Raw genomic sequence first — 14,091 nt, 5'->3', positions numbered from 1 at the left:
ACAAATCCTTGTGATTGGCTCTGAGCCTGTGGGACTCCATACCTGAACTCATCACACAACACTGTGATTGACCTGTATCCTGTGGAGAAAAACATGAGTGCTCATCACACAATACTGCTATTGGCTCGTAGCCCGTGGAGCACAACACCCATGCACATCACACAGCACTGTGACTAGCCCAGGGACAGTGACACACAACATCAATGTGAACAGACAGACACGTGTTTATAGCAGACCCAGCCATGGTGAACCCAAGCCAAACCTACTGTATAACTCAGATAACAAAAATCAACCTGAGCAATTCATCCAGGGGTCAAACACTGTTCACAGAGTGCTAAAACAGAGATATGAAACACCAAGGCAACAAGACAAATGCATCGCTAACAGAAAGGGTATAATTAACCCTGGTCATGCAGTGGTTGCCATGGATAGACACAAAGTGAGAGCGGAGTGATTTCTATGAACCTGTGATTGACACATGCAGTTGGAGGTCAGACACAGAGACACACACTAGATAATATAGGTTTACCAGTTTTGGATGCTTTAACACCCTGTCCATTGGGCACTCCCTCTCCTGGACCATATCCTGGAGACCACAACGCTGGTTACTAAACACGCGCTGCTGGTAAGCACTCAAAAAGTTCTTATCAGTATTTGTCATATGGACAGTAGTATCATCTTGAGATGAAACATGCCCCATGCGCTATGAACGAAATAGACACATGAAGAAACAAACAAAGACACACAGATAGGGTTGTAGGTTTACCATTGCTTTTAGTACCCGCAAAAAGTGAGTGGAAATGCGCCCAAAGTGATTGCTACGAACGGAGTGTGATTGACACATGCAGTTGGAGATTGAACATGAGAGACACACACTAGATAATATAGATTTACCAGTTTTGGATGCTTTAGCACCCTGTCCATTTGGCGCTCCCTCTCCTGGGCCATATCCTGGAGACCACAACACTGGTTACTAAACCACTAATTAATATTGATCAGATACACATAGATGTATCATATCCTACCATGACACATGCTCCATGCAATATGACTCAAAGACACACAAAGACACATACAGGTGGATAGTAGAGTTTTACCATTGCTTTTAGCACCCTGACCGTTGGGCACACCTGCTCCTGAGCCATATCCTGGAGACCACAACACTGGATACTCAACACTACCGTAATAACTACTACAGTCAAAATACACTGGATCTATCATCAAAGGTTTTCAACAAGCTCAACATGCAGTACTGAAGGCATATTGTCTCAACTCTGATGACAAAGGCAAACAAACAGAGATCTGACATGGACAGACACACAGACATGGTATCAGAGGTTTACCATTGCCTTTGGCTCCCAGACCATTGGAAACTCCAGCCACTGGACCATATCCTGGAGACCACAACAGGGATAAGCATTTGTAACAATTATCTGATGCTATCTGTACCTGTAGCTGTACCAGCTCAACACCTGTCAAAAGGCTTTAACGGCTTTAAGGCTTTCCAATATAACTGTTCTAGGGCATCCAGTGAGTCTTGATGTCAGGTTAACACTGACAGAGGGTAACAAACAGAGACAGAGAAATAAGAATAGAAACAACCACTGAGTAACAGAAGTTTACCATTCTTAGCCCTGGCTCCAGTGGTACCCCAGCCACAACAACTGTTACTAGACACTATGCCATGCTCAAATATATCACAAATTCTCATTTAGAATCTCATAACACAATATAAAGATGGGAAACCACACAGCATGCACCATGCAGCCAGAGACTCTGAGCTCAACAGACACAAACACAAACACAGAGACAGGGAGTCTAGTAGGTGTTTACCATTGCTTTTAGCACCTGAAGGCTCTCCTGGACCATATCCTGGAAACCAACAATAATTCTTATTTCACATCGGTCAACAACAGACTTGTATTGACAGTAGTGTCCACCTGTCCTGGCACAGTGTCCACCTGTCCTGGCACAGTGGATTATTCAAAATCTTAGCCACGCTCATTTCAACATGTAACAGGCAATGTGTGACAAACATTTTACTTGGACTGACAAATTTGACCATATCCTGGAAAACCACAACAACTCACCCATCAGACTAGTTTGTCATAATTGCACTATTCAAACATCATACAACTCAACCCTCGACCAGACAGAGAAATAGACGCACAGGGAAATAGACGCACAGAGACAGACAAGGACACACAGACATGGTATCTGAGGTTTACCATTGCCTTTGGCTCCTTGACCATTGGGCACACCAGCTCCTGGACCATATCCTGGAGACCACAACAGTGATTATCTGAGTTAATAACGTATGCTGCCTTCTCAATACCATTCACATGGATCTGTCATGGATCTCTGCTCTACCCTCTCCAGCTTAACAGTTACAGGCATCCGATGATCCATAAGGGATCCATGCAAATATAATCTTAACTGAAAAGTGGTGTGGGAATTCACACTAATGAGAGATAAAACCCAAGAGTGCAGTAGCAGAGGTTTACCATTTTTAGCACCAGCGGGCACCCCAGATTCTGGACCATATCCTGAAGACCATAAAGACCAAAATAGCTGTTACTACAACACTGGTTATTATCAATGGGTCAAAACAACTGCACAAACATGAAACATGCACCTCTGGATCCATGCAAAAGTAACGTAAATGCTGACCCACTAACATTCAGGAGCTCATCACCACATATGTTTGTGAAGAGTAGTGCCACACAGCATGCAACACACATACAGAGCCCGTCTTCAATATACTGTAAATAGACACACAGACTGTGACACACACAGGGTTAACAGAGGTTTACCATTGCCTTTAGCACCTGAGGGAACTCCAGCTCCTGGACCATATCCTAGAAAACCACAACAACTCACCCATCAACAACAGACCAGAGCAGCATCAATATCTAGTGGTATCACACTTGTCTGAGAATAGTAGATCTCTCCAAGTCCTCAATATGCTCGTTCCATATTAACAAATTACAGACATGTACAAATATTTCACAAGCTCCAACCGATCTCAGTGTTTCAGATAGATTGTCATCATGGTATCATCAACAGCATGCAACATACCATAAAGCTTAACCTGAATTTTGAAGTAGACAGACAAACAGATGCACAGAGATAGACAAGGACAGACAGACAGGGTAGTGGAGGTTTACCATTGCTTTGAGCCCCTGAGGGAACTCCAACTCCTGGACCATATCCTAGAGACCACAGAGACCATAATAGCTGTTACTAAACACTGTAACTGAACGTCCCGGTCTGATTCACATATATTAACCATAGTAGCATATCTTTCTGCTCTTTGACAGACACACAGCCAAGGTAGTAGAGGTTTACCATTGCCTTTAGCACCTGACGGAACTCCAGCTCCTGGACCATATCCTGGAAAACCACAACAACTCACCCATCAGACTAGTTTGTCATAATGGCATTATTTAAACATCATACAACTTAACCCTCGACCAGACAGAGAAATAGACGCACAGAGACAGGCGGGGACACACAGACATGGTATCTGAGGTTTACCATTGCCTTTGGCTCCTTGACCATTGGCCACACCAGCTCCTGGACCATATCCTGGAGACCACAACAGTGATTATCTGAGTTAATAACGTATGCTGCCTTCTCAATACTATTCACATGGATCTGTCATGGATCTCTGCTCTACCCTCTCCAGCTTAACAGTTACAGGCATCCGTTGATCCATAAGGGATCCATGCAAATATAATCTTAACTGAAAAGTGGTGTGGGAATTCACACTAATGAGAGATAAAACCCAAGAGTGCAGTAGCAGAGGTTTACCATTTTTAGCACCAGCGGGCACCCCAGATTCTGGACCATATCCTGAAGACCATAGAGACCAAAATAGCTGTTACTACAACACTGGTTATTATCAATGGGTCAAAACAACTGCACAAACATGAAACATGCACCTCTGGATCCATGCAAAAGTAACGTAAATGCTGACCCACTAACATTCAGGAGCTCATCACCACATATATTTGTGAAGAGTAGTGCCACACAGCATGCAACACACATACAGAGCCCATCTTCAATATACTGTAAATAGACACACAGACTGTGACACACACAGGGTTAACAGAGGTTTACCATTGCCTTTAGCACCTGAGGGAACTCCAGGTCCTGGACCATATCCTGGAGACCACAGAGACCATAATAGCTGTTACTAAACACTGTCCCGTTCTGATTCACATATACAGTATTAACCATAATAGCATATCTTTCTGCTCTTTGACAGACATACAGACAGGGTAGTGGAAGTTTACCATTGCCTTTAGCACCCTGACCATTGGGCACACCAGCTCCTGGGCCATATCCTGGAGACCACAACAGTGATTACTCAAAACTACCTACATAACTACTACAGTCAAAATACACTACATCTACCATCAAAGTCCTCTATCAACAAATACAGTTAATACAATGTCAGCCACCAAGCAGTACTGATTGCAGATTGACTAAAACCCTGATGAGAAAAGCCTAACCTTAACCCTAACCCTAACAAAACCGAAATATAGACAGGAACAGATCACTGATCTATACATCCTATAGAGAGTGTGTATAAGTCATTGGGACATACACAGAGACAGAGTATTAGAGGTTTACCATTGCCTTTGACTCCTTGACCATTAGGACCTCCAGCTCCTGGACCATATCCTGGAGACCACAACAGTGATTCGCCTGGTTGGTAATTACTTACACTAACGCTACAACACTATTCAAAAGGATCTACCAATGGCTTTGTTCCACTTGTTCCAATGTAACAGGCAATAGGCATCCAACAAGTCTTGATGTTGTTGTTATTGTGAGTGTTGCAAACTATCACTGCCAATATGTTCTTAACTGTGAAACTGACAAAGAACTACGGTACTTTGTGTCATAGTGGCAATACCCAGCATGCAGTACAGTGTGCATATTAGCAGTTTTAAGGTTTACCATTTTTAGCACCTTGTCCATTGGTCACTCCAGCTCCTGGACCATAGCCTGGAGACCACAATAGAGGTTGCTAAACACTGGTGGCTCAGTACAAGCTAGCTCTATAGATCTCATCTTAAGGTGCCAAAGATAGTCTTAAACACAATGATAGAGACATACGTGGAGAGACAGAGACCGACTGTGACACACAGACAGGGGATGTTTACCATTGCTTTTAGCACCTGAGGGAACTCCAGCTCCTGGACCATATCCTAGAAAACCACAACAACTTACCCATCAGCAACAGACCAGAGCAGCAGCATCAATATCTAGTGGTTTCACACTTGCCTGAGCAAAGTAGATCTGTCACAGTGGATCTGTCCAAGACCTCAACAGGCTCATTCCAATTAACATGTTTACAGACATGCACACATATGTAACAAGTGCTAACCGATCTCACTGTTTCAGATAGTTTGTCATATCATTAAACAGCATGCAACATAAAGCTCAACCTACATTTGTAAGTAGACAGACAAACAGAGACAGACAAGGACACACAGACATGGTAGTAGAGGTTTACCATTGCTTTTAGCACCTGAGGGAACTCCAGCTCCTGGACCATATCCTGGAGACCACAACACTGGTTAGTCAGCTTCACAGACCCTAACCCTAACCCTAAAATCTGTATAAATATTGTATATGTGTACACTGTATATTCCCAATAGGTCATAGCAAGGCACTAGCTGATCATAGCATTATAATACCACAATATTTGTCATAATAAGGCCAGTGTCATCCAACATGCAATAGTGTATGCAGCTTGTAAACAGACAGGGTATGGGATTACCATTGCTTTTAGCACCCTGTCCGTTGGGCACTCCAGCTCCTGGGCCATATCCTGGAGACCACAACAGATGTTACTAAACAATGCCTAGAACTCAATGTCCAGTTCTGATTCACATATTTACCATAATAGCATACACTGTATATGTTCTGCCCTTTGGTTTAAACCTGTGACAGACACACAGGTGGATAGTATTAGGTTTACCATTGCCTTTAGCACCCTGTCCATTGGGCACACCAGCTCCTGGGCCGTATCCTGGAGACCAGATCAACAACAACTCATGAATTAGTTATGGAAAAACCTGAACTCAATTAGCAAAGCCCCAACATGTAGGGTTAAGAAGACCAACATATTGACAGAGGACATGGTCTGCACATTGCATAACCAGCAAGTTATGATGAGCATACTGTCTATGACACGCTAGCACTGTGACTAAGGCAGATGTGGAGTCATACAGCACAAGTCAGGAACGATGCATCTGCTTGTGCACTCAGGTGTCTTGCACTTGACATGGCACAGTGACATGGCACATTGACTCCATCAGCATGCATTATGACGTGTACGCTTTTAAACTGTGACCCACACTCTAATCACTAGCTGAACTCTAGGTACAGCTGAACTCTATTTATAGACCTTGTCAGAGTCAGGGGATGGAAACTCCAATTAGGTTGTGAGTCAGAGTTTTGAGTGAATTAAGCCATCACTGACACAATGCTATAGACACAGTGGTGCAGTACAGACACCAAGGCACAGACACAGGCATACATACATACATACATACATACCTACATACATACATACATACATACATACATACATACATACATACATACATACATACATACATACATACATACGTACAGTACATACATACATACATACATACATATACAACAGGCAAAAACAAGGTGGTGTAACAGTATACCATTGGCTTTAGCACCCTGTCCAATAGGCACGCCCGCACCATCACCATTACCTAAACATCATTGACAACCAAGAGGTCAATCAAACTTAACACACTTTCACTCCTTTCACTCCTACACCTACAGATGTCAAAACATGCAAATAAGAAGTCAAGTAAAATGTTAACGGCACTGTAAGGTTGCTTAGATAATAATAATAATAATAATAATAATAATAACTTTATTTGTATAGCGCTTTTCCTGCAAACGTTGCAGCTCAAAGTGCTTTAATCATTATATAATCTTAATTTAATTATTTTGTAACTTAAATGCAATATTAAAAGGATGGGTTTTTATAATCTTAATTTAATTATTTAGATAAACAATTTTAACAATTAATTAAATCTTATTGTAGTTTAATTAAGAGGACCGTTGACAAAATTATGCCAGCAAATTGCGCTGCAAAGGACAAACAAGGGAATATTAAACCTACTGTACATTTACCAAAGTTCTGGGTTTGCTCTCAATCCCACTGTCTAACATCACACCATTACATTATCATTTGTGCATCTACCACAGTATTGAATGTGTTTCATACTGTGTAAGGTAGACATAGGAGGACTGGAATACTGTATATTTCTCTCATTTCAATCGAAATGGAGGCTTGAGTGAATTCAACACACTCAATGAGCACATACAGTATAAACAAAATAGGGAGAGAGATTGACTGGGACACTGAACACAACACATAGATATAACATGCATAAGCAACCTCAGACAGGTCCAGTATAGATGCTGATATGCATATACTGTAAAGAGGTTACTATGCACACTCCAAGACATGAGGTTCACTCACAAACAAAGAAAGTAGAAGGACAAACAACTAAATTGACACACAGTCTGAGGGAAACCTTCACAAACAAGAGAGAAGTGGTCTGCATCTCAGTTGTTGACTAACAATGGGATGACTACTAGAGAACAACAGAAGACAAGTCTCTAGCCCCATACTCAGACAACACATCAGACACGATAGTCACCATGTCACTGAGAAATAAATAACAAATACATAAAACACAGATGAAAACAGAAATATAAAAAAGATTAACACTTTACCCTTGTTTACTGTCCCATGGAGCACTGTGGGACCCAAACTTTGGGACCCTGTGAGGTCTGGCTGGCTTTTTGCACCTTGTCCTACAGGGACATAGCCTTTAGTCATCTGTCCTTCTAATGCAACAGGACCAAGACTTTTGGCTCCCTGTCCATATGGTATCACAGGTCCATAGCTCTTGGGTCCCTTTGCTTGTGGGGCTGCTGGGCCAAGACTTTTGGCCTCTTTCCCAACAGGCACCTGAGGTCCAAGGCTTTGAGGCCCCTGTCCTACAGGGACATAGCTTTTAGTTGCCTGTCCTTCTGGTGCAATAGGCCCAATACCTTTCCCATTTGACACCGCACCTCCATCGCTTTTGGCTCCCTGTGCTTGTGGAACAGTGGGACCTTTTCCAAAAGGCACCTGAGGTCCCAGTCGTGTAGCCCAATGTTTCTGTGGTACCACAGGACCCAGATTTTTGGCTTCTTTTCCGACTGGAGTCGCAGGTCCAAGGCCCTTGCCTGGCTGTGGTTGAGGAGCACCAGGACCAAGGCTTGTGGGCCCCTTCATATATGGTAATGCAGGTCGCAGACTTTTAACCCCCTTTCCAACAGGCGCTGCAGGTCCTTGGGTTCTGACTCCTGTTAAATCTTGTGCCTGGGCACCTTGACCCTTATCACCCTTTCCAGGCCCTCCTAAACGTCCCGCAGACACACCTGGCGGAGAAAAGATAATCACCATGCACTACTGAATTCTAGGGGGTTCTACCTGGACTCGATTTTGGTTTTGTACATATAGCACACCTTAGTGGCTAGGGGCAGAAAACGTTGTACTGTAAGTATTATGTTAGTAGTAAGACTACAAACAGGACCAAGTCACTGGACACTGACAAACAACACCAACAGGACGAACAACAACGTTCATCATGAGCTGTAGATGGCCTTTGGTTAAAGGACATCATCGTCAACCATGTAACGACACAGAGGACAACAAACAACACACAAAACACGACGACAACTGCCACAAACGCAACGACAGACGCAAAACAGACTGACATAAAAATGTCACATCCACTCACAAAAAAAAACGCCCACACAGTGAACATATTCTTCACAAGACACGGCCATTAGGAAATGGCACACACAAACACAAGTGTCCATGAGACAGCCCAGGACAAAGACACACAATTCAAATCAGTCAACATCAGTGTGTAGCATAGCTACATAACTGATGGACAGTGAGTTACCGAGGAACACAAAGGACAAAGACACCACTGATGAATAAACACAGAGTTCATGAAGGACGAGGACAAAGGACCTTTGGTGACACATCCACAGAACATTCATAGAACTGTCCAAACACCCACATATATTTACCCAACACTTCAGGCCTTATGACCATTGCATAAGTGTGCCTTTCCTACAGTGAATCCTTGAAACCATATAGCTGGTGAGTTACCCTTTGGTGTTTTGCAAGTTATCAGTAACGTTATCAGTAAAGAAGGAAAAGGCCACCAGATGTAGCATGAATAAAACTAAAAATTAAACATTATTTATTTACATAATAAATAAATAAAATGATACAAAAGCAAGAAAAGAGGGGTTTACCCGCTTTGGATGGTTTAGCACCCTGTCCAGTGGGCACTCCGCCTCCTGGACCATAACCTGGAGACCACAACACTGGTTATCAACACATGCTGCCCACCACTGACCTGTAGAGCACCGAATGGAAACTGAGCCCCACAATAGATCAACTATCATTCTAAATGAAAATGTGAAATCCAATTCATCATTACGATTAATTTATGATTTTTAATATGTGTCGATCACATGCTGTTAAAGAAAATATAATCGATTGATATAAAGTTAAAAGCAAAGACCAGGACTGTGATCTACATAATTATGCTGTCTCAAATACGCATGCTGTCTCAATAACACACACACCCACACACCCACACACATGCACAAGCATGCGCACACACACACACACACACACACACACACACACCACATGCACAAGCATGCGCACACACACACACACACACACACACACGCACACGCACACACACACACACACACACACTCACAGACACACACACACACACGCACACAGACACACAGACACACACACACACACACACACACACACACACACACACACACACACACACACGCACACACACAGTATGTGTGTGTAAGAGGGAGAGAGTTATTGTTTGGCCTTTGTGAGTGAAATGTAATTGTGTGTGTTTGTGTTTAAGCCCTTGATAGCATTAAGGCCCACTCTGTAAAGCATGATTACATTAGATAAGGAATGGCCAAAGGGGTCTTGTGATACAATCAAAAACGCTGATCGACTTTAGCTCAGGGGTTTTTAGTCAATGATAAGGTGCGGCTCCAGATCTGAGGAAGTAAATGACTCCAAATTGTTCACCATATACACCATATGTGAATGTCCGTAGAACAATATCATGGTTTGTGTGGCATAATTTTTCTGCAAGCAACATGCAAGTTGATATTGTATAAACTGGCCCAAAGACAGAGAGAAGGAGCGGCACACAACCAGGGTAGCAGAGATTTACCATTGGGTCTGGCACCCTGTCCATTGCCTCCAGCGCCTGCACCATACCCTGCAGACCACAATACTACAGTAGTTACTCAACCTAGCTACTAAACTCTCTGATTAATCAATGCCTTTATATGACTCAAGAAGGATTCATGCAGACCCTCACACACACACACACACACACACACACACACACACACACACACACACACACACATACGTATGCATTCATGTGCACACCACAGCTCTCACACCCCAATGTTCTGATCCCCACTAATAAAGAAAACAGTTAATGATAAATAGACAAGACACCCTTTTCATACAAACGAGCAAACCAGCGGAAACACTCATTACACAAAGCAACCGAAGGAGGCAAAAAAAGAGCACCGACACAAAGCCACAAATGGACAAACATGGATAATGACAAACAAACATAGACATTGACAACATTGAGGGACACAACAGCATTGGCAGTTTTACCCGGTTTTGGTCCCTTAGATTGAGGGGCATACCCAGCTCCACCAGCACCTAATAGTGGTAAAGAGGGGTACTGTCACTGGAGTAAACCTACTGTAGTGTAGGAGGGTACGGGGCTGGCTGGTCTTTAGTGTGACAAACAGCTGCAGTATCAACCACTTTAGGTCAACAAATGCCTGGCTGGCTAATGTTCAGTATGTCAGAGACAATTTTTGAAATGAGTGTGATGTACTGTAAATCACCCTTGATCGGGTTGTCTCTTTACACGCACTACTGCACACCCACAGCTAGGATTGATGGAGAATGTCAAATGATTGACGTGTCTGTCAGTTGACTCAAGCGCTTGAGGTGAACGCTGTGAGAGAAACTACCCTTGTGTTTATAGAATATTGGCCTGAGGTCAGGGGTTAAGCCCAGCTATGATCGGCTGCTTACCTGGTACTGCTCCAGCTCCAGGGTACCTCCTACCCGCTCCATTCCCGTAGCCTAGCAACAAGACCAGAAGCAAGGTCAAAGGACATGTGCGACATACAGACCCAAAGCAAACCACAAACAGAGAGCTTAAATTACTAGCGGGGGGGGGTTTTGTTATTGCAATGTCACATTGTGATTTATTAGATGAGAACTAATCTGCTCCTGCCATTACCACACTCATAGACAATGACAACGGTTATCTAAGCTGTGATTAAATATGACAAACAAATATATGGAAAGACTAACATAAAGAGGTGGAATATTGTGTACTCTAGTCAGAACAAACAAATACAGACAACAAAACAAACACCTACCTGGCTGTGTGCCATACCCTTTAGCGCCATACCCTGACGAACACAGTCAAACAGACTCATGACTTTGCTGAAGACGATTAACGTTCAAGTTCTGAAATGGTCAAGAATATCTCCTCCCCTAAGGGCCGCCACTTACCTCCGCGCTGTGTCCCCGCCTGTGAGCCATAGCCTGCTCCCAGTCCATTCCCCAGTCCCACTCCCAATCCCAGTCCTGCTCCAGTCCCTGCTCCCATCCCTGTTCCAAGACTGGCACCTACAATCAGACAAATGGCGAGGAACAAAGAAGGTGAGAAAGTGGATCTATTCAGTTCCAGTATGTGTAACTGTTCCATAGTGTCTAAAATATTGCATTTGTAAATCTTTATTTATGCATTTTTTTAATTGTGTAGTGGTCAACATAAAATCTAAATCAGTATTCAACATAATATTTAAGTTATAATCCATTTATTCATTCGTCATAATCATTGAAGACGATGATGAAATAGCAGTGTCGCCAGACATTTGACAAGACATTTGGTCTTGCAGCTATAGTTAAACTATAGTTAAAGAGTGAGTTTCACAAGTGCAAGATCAAAAAGTAATTAACATTACCAGCACCATATCCTCCTTGGCCTCCATATCCTGGCCTCACACCTCTACCCCCTGGTCCTCTGTATCCCCCTGTAGGACAGACAGGCAGACAGACACAGACAGACACACGTCACATACTGATACAAAACAGAAAGCAAACAAACCAGAACACTCACCAGAACACTCACAATCATGGCCATACCCTTGATCTTGTGATTACAAAGGGTCTTGAGGTCTCAATATCAGGTATCAGCGACCTGGCCCTCTCTGACCATTTCTGTATTTTCTTTACCATTGTAACACGTAAAGCTGAAAGCAATGCTGAACGTGTTGTTAAAAAACGTTATCTTACCCCTGCAGTGGCTGAGAATTTCAAAGCTTTAATGAACAGTAATCACACAACTCCCACGTTGTGTGAAAACGACTTAGTAATTACCTTTAACAATAAAGTAAAAATGGCCCTAGACTCCCTGGCACCTACCAAATTAAAAAAGGTTGGAGCCAAGAGGAGAGCACCATGGCGAAACAGTGAAATAAATCTCCTAAAGAGAACATGTAGGAAAGCTGAGCGCAGATGGAGAAAGAGCAAATTACAGATTGATCAGAATATTTTTAAAGAACATCTATCTGCCTTTAACTTGGCAATGCGAAATGCTAGAAAAAATCACTTCTCAAAGATAATATCTACAAACAAGAATAACCCTAGGGTCTTGTTCTCGACAATTGATTGCCTTGTAAACCCTGCTCCTAAAACTCTAGACGGCGCAGCCTCTGTCACCAAATGCGAGGAATTTGCAGCCCACTTCAGGGATAAGATAACAAATATTAGAATGTGTATTACTCAGGAAAGACTAGGTTTGTGTAGCACCACAGATCCGCCGCCACAGAACATGACTATGAGCATGTTCACCATGATTAGTACGGAAACATTAGGTAAAATTGTGTCACAGCTTAAACCGTCTACGTGTCCTCTTGACCCTATTCCTACCACCTTTTTTAAGGAAATTTTTGAATCTGTGTCTGATGACATACTAGGCATTGTAAATCACTCCCTACTTAAAGGGATATTTCCAGCGGCGCTTAAAACTGCCCTGGTTAGACCCACCCTAAAAAAAAAGTAACCTAGATCCTTCTGATCCCAAAAACTGTAGACCAATATCAAATCTCACTTTTCTAAGCAAAATTTTAGAAAAGGCAGCGTATAGACAGCTTCATGAATTCCTAGTCTTAAATAATAGGTATGACCCACTTCAGTCAGGTTTCCGATCATACCACAGCACAGAAACCGCTTTGCTTAAGGTAACAAATGACCTTAGGATAAATGCAGACTCGAAAAAACTCTCGATTCTTGTACTCTTAGACTTAAGTGCAGCCTTTGATACGGTAGACCATTCCATACTTATTGAGAGACTTGAAAACTGGGTTGGCCTCTCAGGTCCGGTCTTGAACTGGTTCAGGACTTACCTGGCTGACCGAGACTACTTTGTAGCCCTTGGTGACCATAAGTCAAAAAATTATAGCACAACCTGTGGAGTTCCCCAGGGGTCCATTTTAGGACCGTTGCTCTTTAGCCTATACATGCTACCCCTCAGTTCTGTTATCAAGAAGCATAGCGTTAACTACCACAGCTATGCTGACGACACTCAGCTTTATATCTCAGTAACTCCCAACGACTACAAGATGATTGACCACCTGATAGATTGTATTGCCGATATTAATATTTGGATGACACAAAACTTTCTCCAACTCAATCAAGAAAAAACAGAGGTATTGATCATTGGCGAGAAAACTGGGAGAGAGAAATTATCTGCACACTTGAAAACACTAGCTCTTAACACTAAGTGTCAGGCCAGGAATCTTGGTGTCATAATTGACTCAGATCTAAATTTTGAAACTCATATTAATAAT

This window comes from Nansenia antarctica (genome assembly GCF_963989245.1).
Source record: "Nansenia antarctica genome assembly, chromosome: 2".
In the NCBI taxonomy this organism is placed as follows: domain Eukaryota; kingdom Metazoa; phylum Chordata; class Actinopteri; order Argentiniformes; family Microstomatidae; genus Nansenia; species Nansenia antarctica.
The sequence above is the reverse complement of the archived record's forward strand: the minus strand, read 5'-3'. Positions refer to the sequence as shown.